We start from the raw sequence: 18,881 nt of genomic DNA on the forward strand, positions 1-18,881 counted from the left end.
AACATGGATTTTGACAAGAAAGGAGGAAAAGGAGAGTAGGAGAAGGGACTGAGAATATCCAAGGCAGGCGGCTGGATCAGCCAGAATGTCCAGAGCATGGGACCAGTTCAGAGGAAGAAGATAGGCTGTGGCAACTTAGGGGAGCCCAGCTAAGAAAAAAATCTATAAAAATGAAAAGGTAGCTACCATATTGGAGCTTGTCAAATCTCGGACATCACAGCTGCACCTGGAGTAACCCTTCTACAAGGAGCTTAGCATTGGAGGGTGACCTTCGGGTCTACTACTTTGGTCATGTGGGAAGTACAATGCCATGGTGCTGGAGCTGCTTGGGCCACACCTGGAGGACCTAGTCAACCTGTGCAACCATACGTTCACAGTCAAGACTGTGCTCATGATTGCCATCTAGAGGATTACACCAATATCCTCATCTACCACAATGTGAAGCTTAAGAACTTCCTGGTGGGATGGCTGGGCAGCAAGCAGCAGCATGCCATCCACATCATTGACTTTGGCCTGGTCAAGGACTGCATTGACACAGAGACCAAGAAGCACATCCTGTACCACAAGCACAAAAGCCTGAGAGGCACAGCTTGCCACATAAGCATCAACACACACCTGGGCGAGGAGCAGAGCTGCTGTGATGATATAGAGGTGTTCATGTACTTCTTGTGTAGCAGCCCATCCTAGCAGAGGCTCCAAGTATACACACTCAAGGAACACTAACAGAAGATGGGGGACACAAAGCAGGCTATGCCCATGGGGTACTCTGAGAACTCCCAGAGGAGATTGCTGCACTACATGCAGTACCTGGACTTTTTTGAGAAAACTGACTATGACTACCTGTGCAAACTCTTCACTGACCCCGTCGACCACAGTGGCTTTGTATTTCACTGTGGGGAAAACTGATGAGGAAAACCCCTGTCCAACACCCATCGGCACAGTCCACACTAACCTTCCAGCACAAACTCAGCCTAGGAACAAAGCCCAGCTATACAGCAAATGCAAGACACTAAACCCCACCAACAGAGAGCTAAATATAGATGGCCTCAGTGCTGGTCACTTCAATACCCCTATCACAGTGCCCACAGAGGTGTTGCTGCTTCTTTAAGAGGAGAAAAAGGAAATCACTGCACACACACACATGAGCCTGGTGGTGGTGCCCCACATCCTCCCACTGCACTCCCTGGGGGAGCTTATCCTAGTCACCCACAGCCAGGACATGGACTGTGGGCCCAAGCTGCCCACCCACACATGGATTACTTCCTTCACATAAGATTTTGCCCAAAATTTCTACACCTGTGTCTAGTGCTCCTTTCCAAAAGCATTAACTATTTAAAACAAGGTAAAAAAAAAAAAACCCACAGTCTCTGCCTTTCCTGTGCCCCTCCTACTGTGTCCGCTGAAGTGAGTAGTGTGACCTAGAGGCACTGGCCAACAGCCAGCCAGCCCACCAGCCCCGTTAGTGATGTAAAGTCCAGCTTGTCTCCCTCTCTCTAAAAGTCACTCAAGGGAGCACAGTGGTGCATTGCTGCCAGGTTGAGCCTTCTCTGGGCCTCTCCAAACCAAAGGGGAAGGTGGGCTGGGGGGAGTACCCCAACCAAAGTGCTGCACCAAAGCTTGGACACAGTGGCCTGCAGGTGTCCCTGCTATCGCTGCTCCTGGAGCCTAGAGTGGCCACCTTCGTGGCCACTTGGGCCAGGGCTGTGACTGGTGTTGGGGCTTCTTGTGTCCCTACTCAGCACCACTGAGCCAAAGGAGACAAGCTCCTTAAAACCCAAGGATCAGCACATAGACACAGCAGAGGCCAGGCAGTCATGATGGGGAAGCAGAGCCACTGGATAGCTGAGGTGTGTGCATCTACGTGATACCTCACAGAGTGTACAGAAACGGCACTCCGATTCCTCTGATGCTTCCAGGAAGCCATGGAACCTAGGAGCTTTAAAAAAATAAATGGATAATATAATTATGATGTGCCTTGGTGTGTTCCTCCTTGGGTCCAGCTTCTTTGGGACTCTCTGAGCTTCCTGGACTTCCCGGAAGTCTATTTCCTTTGCCAAATGAGGGAAGTTCTCCTTCATTATTTGTTCAAATAAGTTTTCAATTTTTTGTTCTTCCTCTTCTCCTTCTGGCACCCCTATAATTCGGATGTTGGAACATTTAAAGATGTCCTGGAGGTTCCTAAGCCTCTCCTCATTTTTCCGAATTCTTGTTTCTTCATTCTTTTCTGGTTGGATGTTTCTTTCTCCCTTCTGGTCCACACTGTTGATTTGAGTCCCAGTTTCCTTCGCATCACTATTGGTTCCCTGTACATTTTCCTTTGTTTCTCTTGGCATAGCCTTCATTTTTTCATCTAGTTTTCAAACAAATTCAACCAATTCTGTGAGCATCCTACAAAGAGGTTCCCATAAGACTGTCAGCTGATTTCTCAAAAGAGACCTTACAGGCAAGAAGGGACTGGCAAGAAGTATTCCAAGTCATGAAAGGCAAGGGCCTACATCCAAGATTACTGTATCCAGCAAAGCTATCATTTAGAATGGAAGGGAAGATAAAGTGCTTCTCAGATAAGGTCAAGTTAAAGGAGTTCATCATCACCAACCCCTTATTATATGAAATGTTAAAGGGATTTATCTAAGAAAAAGAAGATAAAAAATATGAACAGTAAAAATGACAGCAAACTCACAGTTATTAACAACCACACCTAAAACAAAAACAAAAGCAAACTAAGCAAACAACTAGAACAGAAACAGAACCACAGAAATGGAGATCACATGGAAGGTTATCAATAGGGGATTGGGAGGGGGAGAGAGGGGGGAAAGGTACAGAGAATAAATAGCATAAATGATAGGTGGAAAATAGACAGGGGGAGGGTAAGAATAGTGTAGAAAATGTAGAAGCCAAAGAACTTATAAGTATGACCCATGGACATGAACTATAGGGGGGGAATGTGGGAGGGAAGGGGTGAGCAGGATGGAGTTGAGTGAAGGGGCGGAAATGGGACAACTGTAATAGCATAATCAATAAATATATCAAAAATAAATAAATAAATAAAAATTAAAATAAATAAATAAATGGAAAGAAACACCACCCTCCAAAAGTAATAAAGTGGCGGTAAATACATACCTATCAATAATCACTTTATATCAAAATGGTTTAAATGCTTCAATCAAAAGACATAGTGTAGCTGAATGGATGAGAAAATATCTATTGCCCATATATACAGGGCCCAGCTGAAGTAACACCTGCTTGACTGTGGCTGGTAGGGTAATAATATGGGTGTAATAATTTATAGTTTTAATTTGAACATTTCACCTAAAATTTCATATGGTATGCTTGAGTGTGATATTGTTATGTTACAGAATTACATGCTTATGATTTTGTAATAAAAGCGTTGTAATAAAAAAGGGGCCTTATTTGTGCTGGACACTGCATATGCTGTCTACAGGAGACCCAACTCAGAATGAAAGTGGAGGGATGGAGAAAGATATTTCATGCAAATAGAAATGGAAAAAAAACTGGGTAGCAGTAATTATATCTGACAAAATAGACTTTAAAACAAAGCTATAACAAGAGACGAAGAAGGACACCACACAATGGTAAAGGGAACAATCCAACTAGAGGATATAACCCTTGTAAACATTTATGCATGCAACATAAGAGCACCTAAACATGTAAAGCAAATCTTGATGGACATAAAGGGAGATGTCAACAGTAACACAGTCATAGTGTAAGATTTTAACACACTGTTGACATCAATGAATAGATCTTTTAGACACAATATCAGTGAGGAAACAGCAGCCCTAAATGACACACTGGATACATGGGTTGAATTGATACCTTCAGAACATTTCATTCCTAAGCAGCAGAATATACACTAGTTTCAAGTGCATGTGGAACATATTCTAGGATAGACCATATGTAAGGACACAAAACAAGGCTCAGTAAATTTAAGATTTAAATCAGGGGTGTCCAAACTTTTGGCATCTCTGGGCCACAGTGCAAAAAGAGTTATCTTGGACCACACATTAAATACACTGTGACACTTAATCACAAAAAAATCTTATAATGTTTTAAGCAGATTTACAGTTTTGCGTTGGGCTGCATTCATCGCCATCCTGAGCCACATACAGCCCACAGGCTGCAACTTGGCCAGCCCTGATAAATCATGCCACGTAACTTCTTTGCCCACGATGTTATGAAACTAGAAATTATCTCAAGGAAAAAATTGAAAAACACAAAGGCATGGAACCTAAATAACATGTTACTAAACAATAAATGGGTTAACAATGAGATCAAGGAAGACACCAAAATACACCATGAACAAATGAAAATGAGAATACAACCACCCAAAACCCTCTGGACACAGCAATAGTAGTCCTAAAAGGAACGGACAGAGCATTACAGGCCTACCTAAAATAAAAAAGGAAAAGCTCAAATAAACAAACTAACTTTACACTTAATGGAACTACAAAAAGAGCAAGAAAGCCCAAAGTGAGTAGAAGAATGAAAATAATAAACACCAAGGCAGAAATAAGCAAAATAGAGTCTTAAAAAAAACTACAAAAGATCAATGAAACCAAAAGCTGTTTCTTTGAAAAGATAAAGAAAATTGACAAACCTTTAACCAGAATTATCAAGGAAAAGGGAGAAAAGAGCCAAATAAATAAAATCAGAAACAAAAGAGAAGTAACAACTGTCACCATCAAAATACAAAGGATTGTAGGAAAATATTCCAGACAACTATGTGACAACAAAGAGTGTCTGACTTTAACCTGCTAGGATTCAATGTGGTTGTTATGCTGCAACAATGTATTGATGCAACCATCCTAGCCTGTATCCCAACTGCTAGAGAAAAGTGGTACCAAGAAGTAGGCTAATGTCATAAACATTACCTACAATGTCATCAATATTACCTGCAAGCATCTGGGATAAGGATAGAGCTGGCTAGAAAGCTAATACCTGTGTTATGCCACGACAAAAAGTAAAATTGGCAACTGAAATACCTTGGCAGTTAAACTACATACCAACAGAGCCTATATTTTTTGCATAATTTTGCAAAATTGATTGGTTTTAGTATATATGTTTCAGTCATTGTTCAAAACATATTACAATAAAATCAGGAAGATATTCTGTAAACCCTTCACTAAAGGAGAAGGTTTCCAAAAACCCCATACTCTATTCCTATCCAATAAAACCCTCTACATTCAACATCGTATTGGTAAAATACAGAGTAATTTCATCTATAGCATAGTAAAAATAAAATAGAGTTAAGCTTTATTGGAGGACAAAAAGTATGTATCTTTTTGTACTTAAATGTGTATTTTTGTTTGATATATAGCTTTGTGCAAACCAGTTTCCAAGATCCCCTCCCAATGATCCTTGCCTCCCTGTTCTCATGAGCTTGTGTGACCCCTCTCACACTGAATAGGACCAACTTGTATGATCAGTAGGATTGTATGAAATTAACGGTATATAATTTCTGACACTAAATAATAAAAGGGATTATGACTTCTGCTTTTGTCTTTTCTACCTCGCACCTTTGAGGAAGCCAGCAGTCATGTCATAAGAACAATCAAGCAGTCTGGAAAGAACTACAGGGAATTAGGTGGTCTCCTGAGACCTCTTGCCTCTACCCGGCTGGACATGTGAGTGAGTCACTTGGAAAGTGGATCTTTCAGCCCTAATCAAGCCTATGAGGCCTGCAGCTGGGATGACATTTTGACTGAAACCTCGTAAGAGATTACGAGGAAGAACTGCTTAGCTAAGCAGCTCCCAAATTTCTAATATGCCTAAACTGTGAGAAATAAGAAAATATTCCTTATTATTTCAACTATATTTTAAAGCAATTGCTATGGTAGTAACAGATAACTAAGGCAAACTATAAACAAACATTTGATGTTTTTAATTTTACTTGAAGGCTGAATTGTCATTTACTGACTTTGTGACCTTGCTTATTTTCATATGGTCATTCCTCTAATCTACAAAATGTAATAATCATAGTAATGACCTGATTGGGGCATGAGAAATTTAAATTCAGTAACATACAAAAAGCGATTAAAGGAGATTTAGCACATAGTAAACACCTAACCTCTACCAAAAGTCATTTTTGTGAAAGGGTTAATTGTTAAAGGTTGAATATACAACCTACCATATTTGACTGATTTCAAACACCGCAGGATTTGTTTTCAAAATGTAATTCTGAATATAACTGTTCCTTTCTATTTTTTTCTCATGGAATATTTCTGAAAGTTTCTTTCACTTCTACATTTTTGTTGTTTCACAAAATCATAATGAATTTGGTCTTCCTGCTATAAACAACCCAAGCTTTGGGAACATAGGCAGTGGTAGTTTCTAATAAATGAAATAGTTATCCTAAAACATAGTGTGGAAGATATGTATCATTCAAGGTCTGAATATAGAGTGGAGCCTTGCTTTGTATTAAGTACACACTTCTCCAATTTTAGACTCGAATCCTTAATCTGAACTTCACTCTCTGTGGGAGATGTATCGAATGGTAATTCTTGCCTTTTGGATGCCACTGCAGCAAATAACTTATTTCCTATGGTGCTATTCATTTTACTCTCATAAATAAAACATTTTTCCACCTGTGACATTTTTTATTGTTACTGACAGCAAATCTTAGGGCCACAATAGCCTCAGGATTTTATTTCTTTAGTCTGGTCATTTTATTGTTCCTTTAAGCTACCGTATGTTAGAAATACTTATATGTCATACCAGGAATACCAGAAGTCTTCAGTTTGTGTTACTTGGGCCTGCCTTCCAACTCCCCAAGTGTCTAATTCTTTCCAAAATAATGCTTCCTTCTGAAGGAGAGCTATTTGTCATATATATGCTAAAAAGCTGATCCTAAAGAATAACCATGATTCACTAGCTTATTTCTGATTTAAATTTTTGAAAGCTACAGTTTCAATAACTCAGGTTAATTATAGAATCATCCATAAGGAAAAAAAATAAAATGATTACTTAAGGTGTTTATTGATGTAATAATTTAACAGAGAAGTTGATTTCTAAATTGAGATACTTTATAAAAGTTCAACATAAATTACTGACAGTTTTAGGAAAAAATGACAGTGGGATCATTAACCATATTTATTATGTTGATAGAACAAACTAAGGAGGACTTTGTGGCTGTGTGGTGTAGCGGGCATAGGAAAGGCTGCCCTGTTATCACCGGGCTGGCTCTCGCCAACACGAAGAACACACTTTCGTTGAGCTTTCTGTGAAGAATGCTAAACTGCACATGCAGGATTCCAGCTTCTTGTTGTGAAAATGGGCTGAAACCTCATAAGATGAAAAAGAACACAACCATCTAGGTGATATTTTGAAATTGTCACTGCCAAAGTAAGTAAATTTGCAAAAAATAGCATCACATTTTTGTGACATTTGTTTGGAATTACTTATCTCAGGCTGGCTATGTACCATGAAGATCTCGATAAAGTGGCCATTGTCAGATTGCTTTACTTTAACACTCAAAAGAGAATGAGACACATGGACAAAACCAAGGGTGGAAGCAGGGAGGGAGGTGAGACTGGATGGGGTTGGGGGAAGGGGTGGGGAGAAAATGCAGACAACTGTAACTGAACAACAATAAAATAATTTTTTAAAAAAGAAGTACAGATTGGTAGTTACAGGATAGTTATGGGGCTGTAAGGTATAGCACAGGGAATATAGTCAACAATACTGTAATAACTATGCTTGGTGTCAGATGGGTACTAGATTTATTGAGGTGATCAGTTTGTTAAGTTAAACATATAAATGTCTAATCACTGGTTGTACAGCTCTAACTAATATATTGTACATCAACTATACTCAAAAAATAAAAAAGTATTTAAAAATAAAATGAAAGAAAGAAAAATAATAATGCTTGAATAAATTAAAACACATGAAATACTTAGAAAGTTCCTGGCACATCCTTAAGCGCTCAAATAATGTTACTATTAAAAATCACCTTGGAAAAAGAAAACAAAAGAGAGAACAAGAAAATAAAGGCCTGCTCTTCCCCTTCCTCATTTCTACCTCTACTTGATAAAGACAGAGCCTGTGGATGTGGAAACAAACCCATGTATATCATACAGATACTTGATAGGAGGAACATTACACAGTTGCATAATTAGATATAAACATATACAAGTACACACACTCCTACTAGGCTGCTTCTCATTCTACAGCCCTACGCAGATTCTGCAGAGCCTCCAGAGGGACTGTTTATATCCTGTGTATAAGCTGTGAATAGTTTATATTTCTCCCTAAATAATCTGAGAAAAATTTTAATGATTTCATTTATTTATTTTTAGAGAAAGAGAGGGAGAAAGAGAAGGACAGAAACATCAATGTGTGGTTGCCTCTCACATGTACCCAACTGGGGACCTGGCTGGCAACCCAGGCATGTGCACTGTCTTGGAATCGATCTTGGGACCCTTTGGTTCACAGGCTGGTGCCCAATCCACTGAGCCACACCAGCCAGGGCTGAGAAATTTCTTTTAGTGGTTTCTTTTTCTAAATTAGAGGAGATGACTTCTAAGTATAAATTGGTGTGAAAGCTTTTCAAGCATGTGTAATCTGGAACAATATTTACCATGTTTTCTTCTAATTGTGCTTGAATATTTTTTATACTTTTGTTAGCTCAAATGTCATCACACAGGTACGCCTTATGCCCAAGGTGGAAATAGAAAATACATTTTTGTGTGTATAGTAAGCACTTAATTATAAACATTAATCAAACAGGATCAAACAGAATGATTTAAGTCAATGAAAGGAAGACAGAAAAAGAGGAAGCAGGGTAGGGAGGGAGAGAGAGAGAGAGAGGCTGCAAGACAAGACGGAAAGAAGGAAAGAAATCATTGGGCACTTAATTTTCCTTCAAAAACACCACTGTGCATTAAGGGAAGTACCTCAGGGTACTTTCTGCTCGCTGCCTGAGTAAGGAGAGGAACCACTATAACCAATGAGTCTATAAACTGTCTGCCAAGGACTGCAAGGGAGTGAGCACGAAGAGGGTCTGCAACCAGGCACACTGGCTTTTGGATCTCTCTCACTTACGATGTGGTGATAACTATACCTTAGTCAACAGAGATAAACCTACTCTGCCTTTAAAATAAGAGTAATAACATGTATTTTATAGCATTTGGATGAATAATTAAATGAAATCTTATATCATACTCCTGACACTAGTTGTTTTTTTTTTAAATATCTGCAGTAAAATAGTGCCATGGGAGACCAGAATTGAAGGTAGGCAAACTTCACACTGTGTAGCTTTCTGAACTATTCAGATTTTTATATCAAATTCCATGTAAATAATAGTTAAAACTGGTATGTTTTCATATACATATCTTCAAAGTTTTATCAAATAAATGATCTGGCCTAGTAGGAATTTACAAGTTAGAAAACTAGGCTGAACCCAATGCACAACAAAAAGAAGAAAGGAAGAAACTAGTATAAATTATAAATGCACTGTTCAAAATGAGAGTTACAAAATAAATAGAAATTTCACTAAATTCTAAAGTAAATTGTATGGTAACAAACATTGGGTTAAGAACCATAGAGAAACCTATGAAAACTAACTGGAACATCATAGAGAGATTATAAAATATTTGCCACACTCAAAGAACAAGCCTGAAGCAGCTGCAATATTTATTTTTTAGTTTTATATTAGTTTATAGCAAAAAATATGTGTAGCATTACCTGGACATAATAAATATCAAGTCTCCATAGGGTATAAGCATGTTTGAAATACATTTAGGACCTTTTCATTTTGTAGTATGCAAAATAGGACTAAAGTATTACAGTGTTACAGTGTGATAATTTAATAATTATTTATTTTGTCAATCCTAATTAATTTCTCCAAAATTTATCTTTCTAAAAGTGATAAGAAAAAGTAATAAACCATGAAAGGAGCATAATAACTGTTGCCTTAAATTATCTTATAACATGAGATATTGGGTAGCTGAGAGGGTTTCTTGATTATGATACCTTGTTCCTAGTTTTGTATATTTGTAGAATTAAATATGTTATAAAAATACACACTTCTAGTTCAGTCAGAGAAAGATCTATGTGAGGAGTGATAAATGAGCCAAAATTTGCTGTTCCAGAAAAATTCAAAGATAATAAAACAGATGATGGGAGCTATTATCTCGTTTCATGTATGTCCTATTAAATGTGCAGAAGTTTTAACATAATGTAAAACAATAACATTGATACAAGAATCCTCTCAAGCCCTGCTTTTAATTAAAATGGTTTTAATATCTCATCAGGTTATTTGCAATGATTTCTGTTTAGTGTTTTTTTTATCATACTTAGGATGTATTTAGAATTTCTATTAGATAGTAATTGCCTCTTACTGAATAACTTTTCAGGTTCTATTATAATACATCCGTTTGCTGCTTTTTCTTCTTAATACCAGGGGTTAGACTGATAAATATGGCAGCAAACGCACATATTCCTGGATAATTCCAAATAGTTATTATAATGTATTCTTTTAAAAGCTTTTTAAGGAATAGTAAATGGAACTCAGTGCTACCTAGTCAATATATTTAATTTATAATTCCTTGATATCATCTATTTTTACCTGTTTTCCAATTTTCTTTTTTAAAAATCTTCTTTAAATATGAGTGGGACTTCTAATTTCTGGTTCTGCTTGTAAGGAACTGGGAAGTCACCATTCTATTCTAAAACAAATACCGGTAAAAAGCTGAACAGAGTGAAAAATCAACCGCTCTTCTTAAATCTGTAAGGGAGGAGAGGACAAGGAGCAAACCACTGCCCAGAGGTTAGAGAGACAAACAGGCAAATAGAGGAATATGTGGCTTATTGAAGCCACTTATGAGGCCGATGTGTGGAAACCACTGAGAGAACCAGCATGGGGTGGGGTCAGGAAAACCTCAACTGAAATTGACAGCTGAGGGAAGAGTGATCCAGGGAATCATGTTACATGTGGGCCCCATAGTATTGTGAAATTTACTTCCAGGAGTAATGTAAATTACTCCTATAGAATTTACACTCTATAATGTAAATTATAGACTTCCTAAAGAGAAATGGAGAAGAAAAATTGTCCTCAGGCTTCAAGCAGCAAAAAGGGGGAAAGAACAATTTGGAAATACCAGAGCACCTGTTCCTCTTAACAAGGCTTTCCCTCAGGTGAAACTACTTAACCAGAGCCTAACCCACTATTGTATCATCCAAGCCTAACTAATCTGCGAAACAAAAAATCCAGTTCCAGGCCACTGTAGCCATCCTGTCCCACCCAAGTGTGGAGAAAAAAAAAAAAAAACGTGAGAAACATTTGTGAAGTTGACACTCCACAGGCACAGGCTCACGAAAACACAATCACAGAGTTGTATGAAGCTGCCCCTTTCCCACCCTCGCCACCGCAGGAGTAAAGACCTGTTTAAGAGCAGCTTCTTTTAGCTCGTCTATGAAATCCAGCTATCAAAAAAATTTACAGAGCACACCAAGTAGAAAAAATAATAATATGAAGAAATATAACAAGCATCAGAGGCAGACATGGCAGGATTGTTGGAATTACCAGTCCAGAAAGCTAAAACAACTAGGATTAATAGGATCATGGCTCCAATGGATAAAGTGGACACCCTGCCAGATCAGATGGACAACGTAAGCTGAGAGATTTAAACCATAGAAAAGAACAAAAACTAATGCTAGAGGTCAAAAACACTGCAATAGAAATGAAGAGTACCAGTATAATAATGCACTAGGGAGAAGGAAAATATAGTCTTATAAAAATTATTAGTTGTTAACCTTTTCATAGGAAAATATTCTCTATAGAAACTTACATACTCCTCTTACACTCCTCTGCATGGCCCTCTTATCCTCAAACCGACTTTATTCTCTTCGGTGTTTCCTGCTTTCTTGGCAGTTTTCACCTCCTGGGTTAGAAGGCTGGTTTCATGGCCAGTGACAGTAGGGAATCCATTTTATATCGGAGCTAGTTGCACACATATGCACGTATTTCTAAAAATGTGTATTACAAGACCGTCTGTATTTTTGGGTATATAATAAATTTTGGCGTGTTACTTTAGTCTCACATTTGTAATCATACTAAGTTGTTATTTCCCTTCTCTCACTCTCGTTGCCTCGTGAGCATGCACAGAGGGTTGGCTTTTGTTTTTCAGGAGAGATGTGCTCTTCTGAATAATTGAGAGTGTAATTGTGCGTTGACAGTCCAGGCATTTTGAAGTTTGTAGGTGTAGGACATGCACATGCTCATGTTAAAACATTAAATCACCCTTTCCTGGGTACTTCTGAGTTCTTACTCGCTGTCTTTAGTTATACCTGTTATCATCTCTGCAATCTCACCTTTGTCCAATAAACATTAGGACATAGCATTTTTATAGAATAAAATGTATTTGTCATGTGTTTTTTTGAATATCTCAGACTGGATCGTAGTTTAAAGGGGGAAACTAGAAGACTTGTTTTTCAGCCTACATCATTTATGTTTACAGATGCTGAGAGAGAAGACCGGACAGATCACAGATTTTTGACCACGAAAGAGGAATGAATCTGCCCCACAGAAAATGGACAAGTTATGCATTGATACAAGCTACAAGCATGAACTGAGGCAGTATCTTATCTACAGAATTGTAAGTAAGCCTCAGCAATAGCTGACTCTACAGTAATGTGTAGACTTGTTTTAAAACTTGTATCCACCACCATGAGCTTGACAGCTTATCAGTATGTAAATGTTTTCCTATAAGTGACATTAATAAATATGGCTATTTTAATGATGTATAGAATGTATTATCAGAGTCTTCCTTTTCAATAAATTTTAATTATTTAATTACAATTGATGCACAATATAATATTAGTTTTAGGTGTACAACCCAGTTATTAGACAGTCATATAACTTATGAAGTGATCGCCCAAATAAATCTGGTACCCATCTGACAAGATGCATAGTCATTATATATTATTGACTATGTTCCCTTTGTTGTCATTTACAGCTCCATGACTATTCTGTAACTGCCAATGTGTGTTTCTTATTTCCTTCAACTTGTTCATCCATCCCCTCAACATCACTCCCATCTAGCAACCATCAATATGTTCTCTGTATCTATTTGTCTGATTCTGTTCTTCTACTTTGACTATTTTGTTTTTTAGTTTCTGGATATAAGTGCAGTCATATGACATTTGTTTTTTCCTGTTTGTTTCATACAATAGGTCTAGCAATATTATTGCCAAAGGCAAGATTTCATTCTCTGCTATGGGTGAGTTGTATTCCATAATATATATGTACCAATTCTTCTTTATCCATTCATCACTTGATGGATACTGGGTTGCATGCATTACTTGGCTATTGTAAATAATACTGCAAAGAATATATGGATGCATATGGATTTTCAATTTAGTGTTTTGGATTTCTTCAGGTAATTTTTCAGGAATTGACGGGTCCTTTTCCATGTATTTTTTTACCATCTATTTTGTCTACTATAAATATTGCTATACCAGCTTTATTTTGTTTGTTCATTTCCATTTTCTCGAAATATCTTTTTCTATCCCTTTACTTTCAGTCTGTGTGTGTCTTTAGAGTTGAAGTAAGCCTCTTGTAAATAACATATATGGAGGGTTTTGTTATCCATTTAGCCACCACATGTCTTTTGATTGAAGCATTTAATCCTTTTACTTTTAAAGTAGTTGTTGATAGATATGTATTTATTGTCATTTTATTATTCATATTTTTATCTTTATTTCTCCTTCTCCTTCTTAACAAAGACCCTTTCAAATTTCATGTAATAGTTGTTTGATGGTGATGAACTCCTTTAGATTTTTCTTGTTTGGAAAGCTCTTTTTTAAAGATTTTCTTTATTTATTTTAGAGAGAGGGGAAAGAAAGAGGGAGAGAAACATCAATGTGGGAAACATCAGTCAGTTGCTTCTCACACACCCCCAAGCAGGGAAATGGTCAGCAACCCAGGCATGTGCCCTGATTGGGAATCGCAACAGCGATCTTTCCATTTGTGGGACAATGCCCAGCCTACTGAGCCGCACCAGTCAGGGCTGAGAAGCTCTTTGTTCTTTGATTCTAAATTATTGCTTTGCTGAATAGATTAATTTTGGTTGTAGATCCTTGCTATTCATCACTTTGAATATGTTTTGCCAATTCCTTCTGTAAAGTTTCTTTTAAGAAATCACCTGACAGTCTTATGGAAGCCCCCTTATACACAAGTAATTGCTTTTTTCTTGCTACCTTTAAGATTGTCCCTCTATCTCTCTTTTTTTAATCCTCACCCAAGGATATGTTTATTGATTTTTAGAGAGAAAGGAAGAAAGAGAGATGAAGGAAGCAAAACACAGATGTGAAAGAGAAACATTGATCTGTTGCCTCCCATATGTGCCCTCACTGGGGATCGAACCCACAACCTAGGTATGTGTCCTGACTGGGAATCGAACCCACAACCTTTTGATGTACAGGATGATGCTCCAACCAACTGAGCCACTCAGCCAGGGCAGTATTTTCTTTGTCTTTAACCTTTTCCATTTTAATTATGATGTGGGGTTCTTTTGAGTCCTCTTGTTTGGGACCCTCTGTGTTTCCTAAGCTTGTCTGTCTAGTTTCTTCACCAGGTTAGGGCAGTTTTCTGTCATTTTTCACATAGGTTTTCAATTCCTTGCCCTCATTTTTCTCCTGGCACCTTCATAATGCAAATGTTGCGATGCTTGAAGTTGGCCAGAGATTCTCATATTATCCTCATTTGGGGGGCTTCTTTTTTCTTTCGCTGTTCTGATTGGGTCCTTTCTGCTTCTTTATTTTCTAAAGCACCGATTTGATCCTCTGCTTCATTTACTCTTCTGTTGATTCTCTGTAATGTATTTTTCATTGCTGTTAGTGTATTCTTCTTCTATGATGGGTTCTTTTTTTTCTGTTTCCTCTCTCTTTGTGAAAGTTCTAAGTTCATCTACTCTTACCCCTACCCTAAGTTCATTGCATGTTCTTATACCCAGTGTTTTGAACTGGCAGATTTCTTATCTCCATTCTGTTTAGTTCTTTTTCCAAAGTTTTGTTCTGGTCTTTCTTTTGGGACATGTTCTTTTTTGTCTTCTTATTTTGGCTGCCTCCCTGTGTTTGTTCCTATGTATTAGGTGGGGCTGCTATGTCTTTTAATCTTCAGTAGTGTGGACTCTCCTATTGTAGTTGAGACTTCAGTGTTGATGGTACATCTATGAAAGTGATTTACCCACTCACTGATCTGCTGGGAGAACCCAATGCAACCCCTGTGAAGGATCTGCTATACAGGGCCCGACTTCATGAAGCAAAAGTGGCTTCAGGGGGTCTCTGGAGGCTGTGTCTGCCCCTTGATTGTGTAACTTGTTGAGGCATTTTAACATAGTATGAAGCTTCCCACTGTGTATACAGACCTTGGGGCCTCCCAGAAGATATGGGCCACAGTCAGCTGCTACCTGTGCCCTGCCCTTTGTAGCTTATGCCACTGGGCATAAGCTACAAAGTGATCTGCAAATGGCTACTACCTGTGTTGAGATTTGAAGTGAGTAGGAGATTCCTAGCTGCGAACCAAATCCAGATGTGGCTAGTGCCAGTCCTGAGGCCATTAGCAAAAGGTGCATTGCACACCAAAGCCAGATGCTGCTTTTTTAAAGAGATTTTTAGGAAAGTCTGAAGCATGAGCCAAGACAGGATATTTGTATAAACATCCAATGGAAATAGCCTGAGTGAGTCCACAAGATGGGTGAAGTGGGTTCTCAGGGAATCACCAGGACGGGCCGAACTGTTAGTCAGGTTGATAGAGACTTAGATATGGCTCCCCCTGCCAGCTAGGTGAGGTGAAAACTCAGCAAAGCAACAATGGCCTCTTCCAGCACTTCTGTCTAGGAGGAAGCTGCCCCTCCAGCCCTTGCTCTAAAGCCAGACAATTCATTTCCTCCCCATATGTCCCTGATGTGAGTTTTGATCTTCTTCCTCGGTGCTGGAACTCAAAGCAAGTGAGTCTGAGTAAGTCCATGTGTGGGCCTTTTAAGAGGAATGCCTGGGTCTCTAGAAGCTCCTCATTTAACTCAGCTAAAATCCCACTGGTTTTCACAGCCAGTTATGTGGACTTCTCTTTTTGACACTGGAACCCTGTGCTAGGTGTCTGATGTGGGGCTGGGACCACTCAGTGGGGTCTTTTGCAGCTTAGATATCCCTTCCAATTTTTAACTTCCACTAGTTAGTGTGGGATTAGCTTGTTCTGTGTCTCCACCCTTCTAACTGTTCTCAATGTGGCTTCTTTACATTCTTAGTTATAGAACTTCTAGTCAGCAGGAATTCGGGTGGTTCTCAATGATGGTTGTTCTGTATTTTAGCAGTAATTTGATTACTGCTGGCGGTAGAGTGAGAGACTGGTGTGGGAGAATGTGAGTATTGGGTTTCCCTATGAAGCCATCTTGACCTAAAACCCGGATTCTTCTAATAATTGAGACTCTGATGTTATAATTTGGAAGAGTTTTACAACTCAAAAATATGTTTGAGATAATGAAAAAAAATAACTGAAATACTTAATTTCTATGTCTAGAAAGTTGGTAAAATAAAAGAATTTTAGATATTTAAGAAACTAAAAAGAAACAAATCTCTAGCTAGTTAGACTACATGAGGCAAATGAAAATATTCAAAATATAAAAAGTAAAAACATAGGGGTTAAAAAAGAAAAAAGGAAACTACTACACAGAATTTCAAGATACTCAGCAAGCAAAGTAAAATCTTATCACTTAAACTTGGCTAAAAATTCCTAAATCACTATTCCAAAGTTCTTCATTATTAAATAATCATATATTTGGATTACAGCAGTAAATGCTTTTTCAAAAATAAGCTATAGTTAACACCCTTTTGTTTCAACAAAAAATTATAGAACAACAGAAAAGTTAGATGTTATGTCCTTTTCTCTTGAGCTTCTAGCTTCTATTCCTTATTCTCTTCAAAAACACCTGTAAGTTACTTGGTGTAACTGACATGGCAAGTATTAGCATATACTAAGAGATAAATTATTACATTCAGTCATTCTTCCTGGTAGATCGCTGAGGCCTATACTCTGAGTTGTGTGGAATTACTCACGGAGTGGTTGCACAATGACGAGTACTACTGTGCGCTACACTTAGACCTTCATCGACATACTGAATTCCCAGGGGTAACAGATGCAGTTTGATTTTCATTTTATTTAAATATGACCTGAATATTAGAGGATAGGGAATTATCAAATTAAAAAGCGGTTTCAAGGTGAATTTCAGGACAGAAGCAATTTACTTATGCTAATGTCAGCTAACGTATACATGAGCAGTTTCAAATGACTTTCAACACTCTATTACCATAAAGGTTTCTATGGCATTGATGCCTCTTAGGAATAAGTAAACGTAATATATTTTTTGTTAAAATTGATTAACATAAGTAGATAATGCAACTCTCGTATCCATATTTCTTGTTTTAAGTAACATAAATATCTTTTACATCACTCTCATCTTTCCACTTTTCTTTTTTCAAACTTGCATCTTCATTGTCACCACATACACCTACTTCTGATATGAAGCTAATGTGGGAAGTTTCTTCCCAAAATAGAGAAAATGTGAAAACACTACTATTAAGCCATCTCACATATCTATCCTAATTTATGTACTGTATTTTGGCTCTTCCACCGAATAAATGTTTAATTTCAGTAAATTACCATTTTTTCCTAATTCCAGTTTCCTTAAGATTAATTGGAAGTAGCTGGCGGGATGAATTAAAATATTCTTCTTGGAACAGAAACAGGAAAACTGTTGAAATCCAAATCAATCTAGGATTTTGTTCATAGTAAGGTACCAATATTTGGCAGTTGAGTTTTGATTCATGTACTGTAGTCATTAACATTAAGAGAAATTGGGTGATGTGTACATGAAAATTCTCTGTATTATCCAAAAAGAAAGCATTTTTAAAAAATGTGTGTGTGAGAAACACAATTAAGGGATCTTGTTAGGAAAAAAAAGAAAAAAACTCCTACATGGGCATATAAGCATGATTGAGCATTACAAATTGCTGTCAAAGATATTTATCACGAATTTCCACATGTACATTGTACCTTCCATAATGTGTTGCGGCTCAATTATAACTAATAAACCTTAGAATTTTTGGAGAATTGGTGTATTAAAATGCAAATAGGTATAATGACTGTAAAGAGCAATGTATCTATCACTTATAAAATGAAAAATGTTCTGATACTGACCCAGATGTCATAGTTTTGGTACTTATTCTACAGTAAAATTTTAAAGTATACAAAGAGACATCTTATTATGGTGATTTGCTGCACAGTTTTTAATTATAAATATGTAAAGTCCATCAATAGGAAAAGTGATAAATAAAATATTACATGTCAAATACCAAATAAAGTTTAAAATTTCCTGATGTGGGATATACTACTTAACATCTTTCAAAACACCTTTGTTGGAAATTGGTAAGGAAGAAGATCATTTTTGGAAGTCAGTTTGGAAACTCATTTTATAATTGCTTCAAAATATGCTTTCATAATCTAAGATAATATGATTAAAATTATATACATTAAATATATATAAATAATTATCAGAGAGTCCTCAGCATAATATCCAGTGCATAATTTATCACAATGTATTGCTCACCTTTTATTGTAAATTAGGTATGTTTGTGAACACAAAATAAAACCAAAGATTGTAGGTAACTAGTTTTAATCTATTATCTAAACTCATTATTTTGAAGGAGACTCCCATTATTGACATACTGAAAGACACATTTTCTATGTGAGATTTACAAAACAAATACGTACATTTTTATTTTGAAATAATTGCTTGGCAGCACAGCCTTTATAGTTCAGATCTTCATTTTAGTAAGGGTTTGTGTGGAAAAGACCGCCTCAAACAAAG

At 37.3% G+C, this 18,881-nt stretch overlaps 1 pseudogene; it reads left to right on the forward strand.

The window, feature by feature from the left end:
• The first annotated feature begins 310 nt into the window (after nt 1-310).
• Nucleotides 311-906, forward strand: LOC112300948 (casein kinase I pseudogene; annotated as a pseudogene).
• The last annotated feature ends 17,975 nt before the right edge of the window (nt 907-18,881 follow it).

This window comes from Desmodus rotundus, chromosome 2 (assembly GCF_022682495.2).
Source record: "Desmodus rotundus isolate HL8 chromosome 2, HLdesRot8A.1, whole genome shotgun sequence".
Lineage (NCBI taxonomy): Eukaryota > Metazoa > Chordata > Mammalia > Chiroptera > Phyllostomidae > Desmodus > Desmodus rotundus.